This window comes from Panthera uncia, assembly GCF_023721935.1.
Source record: "Panthera uncia isolate 11264 chromosome C1 unlocalized genomic scaffold, Puncia_PCG_1.0 HiC_scaffold_4, whole genome shotgun sequence".
Taxonomy (NCBI): Eukaryota; Metazoa; Chordata; class Mammalia; order Carnivora; family Felidae; genus Panthera; species Panthera uncia.
The window spans coordinates 31,427,692-31,430,325 of record NW_026057585.1 but is presented as its reverse complement, the minus strand read 5'-3'; the positions used below and the strand labels follow the sequence as shown (position 1 = coordinate 31,430,325).

Here is a 2,634-nt window from a genome sequence, read left to right as displayed (position 1 = left end):
ATGAGCAGAGGCTTAGATAATTAGGACTAGGGAGATCCAACTGTAGGTAGCAGAGGCCCAGGCCAGGAGTACTCCTAATCAAAATTTGCAGGAACAGGAAACTATGGGACAGATATGGGATGGGAAGCATAAGACAGGAATCAGTTATTGCAAGTAGAATAAATGGACTCTGACACTTAGAATGTCAGGGAAATTCCAATCCTGCAAACAGCATCAACTGTCAGAGGAAACCTGCAGCCATGGAGACATGATACTAAAACCCTGAGCTGGTGAGGGGAAGGTTTAGTGCATGGACTCAGTGTGTGATTGGACCCTTCTAGGTAGGGGTGTATGTGTAAGTAAGACAGACAGGCAGACATATAGACAGGGATGCAGAGATACAGAGAGAACAGAAGAAAGACTATCTTTGGGGCTTTTCCTTATTTGATTTGCTTATTCATTCAATCACCAAGCATTTACTGAATGTCTACTTTGTATTACCCACTGTGCTGGGCACTGGAGAGACAAAACGTCTATTTCATTTGGAAGGATACGCATGTATAAGGAAAATAGGGATGAATAAACATTAATACCTGTTCCTTCCAAAGCCTGGGAAAGGGGCCCAGCAACCAACAGCGCAGATCATTGGTGGGGTAGGTAGAGGGATCCCTCATTGAGGAGGTAGAGGGATTATCCAAAATAATGTGTCGGTCACTCCCAACTGACCTTTCCCCTTCCATACATTTACTGTATCTAAAACCTCAAGAATCAGAAACATCACTCTTGATCAATTACTGCTCCAGATCCATAATAGTAGCCGAATAAAGAAGCAGAGCATGATGGCACAAAGAAAATCCATCTTACTCTGAAGTTCTTATAGAACTTCCTATAGAAGTCCTGATTCTTGAAGGTTTTGTTGTTGTTAAGACAAAGAAAATATCATTTCTGCAGGTAACCAGATAAAGAAGTTTTACTATTTAGTATTTGAAATAAAAGCATCCTGAAAATACGTAACACAAAAAGAGAAGGCTCAGAGAAAACATGAGGTCTTTCTTCAGAAACTTGAAGACAGGACTTTTACCATGTGAGAGACAATTAACCTTGTTCCATGATATTCTCAAGGAGCAGAGTGAGGATCATTGGGATGTAAGCTCTGCCCAGATATTATAAATGAATTGCTAGCCAAGAGCTATCCATGAAAGAATGGTCTATCATAACATGCATTGGCATGCTTGCACCACTCAAAGCAGAGAATAAAACAGGTACCTACTGTGTAAGGATCCAGAGAAACCTATCAGAGACCATTAGTACTGAGAACCAAAGAGTCCAATATACCAACTCAGACCCAAGGATGGTAAGCACAGCAGCACCAACATAAACAACTCTTCTACATCAGGTAGGTTAACAGCTGTATACCCTCAAGTGAACAGTCACTGGGAAAAGGACTCCAGCCAACAGCTAATTGGCAGAAGGTGAGGTGGAATCAGTCCTTGTTAGAAAGTAAGAGCTACAGGGTAATTGGCTGGTATCCTGAACAGGCCTCTAGAAGGGTAGCCTGCAGTGTTCATCTGGATGAGAAGGTAAAAGTCTGGGTCTGTGTGTTCCCCATACCGTCTTACCCTAACTCAGTTGTTTCCAGTTGTACTGTGTGAAGCCCTTGTAGTCCAAGAAGGTACTTCACAGGAGCCCTGAGGAAAATGCTGAGAAATGAAGAATCTGGAATCCTTATTTCCCATGTCAAAGAGAAGCTTCTTGTTTGTTTTATTTGTGTACATTTTTTTGAATAAATGTCACTCTTGTTGACTGCAAGCAGAATATCCAGCCCAATGCTCCAATGAAGTTTGAAAACCATAAATGTAGAAGGGTTTCAAGCCTTCCACATCTCATTCCAACCTTCCATGAAGGAAAATCCAAGGACATAATGAAATCATCCTAGATGGACAGTTGGGCTATGATAACTAAGAAACTTCAGATGTGTACAGCCAAAAGACGAAGAGCTATCCCTGCTTCTCTACCATGTTTCTGAGTTCCTATTTGGATGGTTCACATTACTTATCTCTCTTCTACCTTCTTCCAGTGTGGCTCCTTTGTTGACTCTAATTGCAAGGCCCAGCAAGACCAGGGAAGCACAGGGAAGTGGATCTCTGCATCCTTCTCTAACTCTGAAAGTGCTAAGTTTCTGCAGACCATAATCATCAGATAGGGCTTGAGGAAAGGGATTTCAAGTTACGTAAAAGCAGTTCTCAAAGCCTATGTGTAATCTAGCCCAGTTCACAAGTGCAGGCCAAAACAGGCATTAGTACTAAGGCCGAGGTCAAAACTTGTTTGCTCAAAACAACACTATGTTTTAAATTTTACACAGGTACTGAGGTCCCAGTGGATGCCTGAGTTGGATTTAGGATCTTACCTACCCTTCCATGGAGATCTATGTGATTACACAGCATGTCAGAGTAATACAGAAGGGTTCCATCCATTACAAATGTATTTGCTTATGATTTACAATTGGGAAAGCAGACATCAGGCCTATGGCGGCAAAATCACTTCCTGCTTTTGCCTGCTGCTGCACTGAACCCACACTAGAATTAGACTTTTGTTTTGTTTTGTTTTGTTTTGTTTGAGAGAGAGAGAGAGAGGGAGGGAGAGAGAGAGAGAGGG

The 2,634-nt window shown here is 42.0% G+C and overlaps 1 long non-coding RNA gene across 1 annotated transcript in view; it reads left to right on the top strand.

Moving 5' to 3' along the window:
* The first annotated feature begins 208 nt into the window (after positions 1-208).
* LOC125912435 (uncharacterized) overlaps positions 209-2,634 on the top strand; it is a 19,424-nt gene continuing 16,998 nt past the window's right edge. The window contains exon 1 of the long non-coding RNA XR_007454739.1: positions 209-269. This is a non-coding gene — a long non-coding RNA (uncharacterized LOC125912435). The remainder of the gene's footprint in view (positions 270-2,634) is intronic.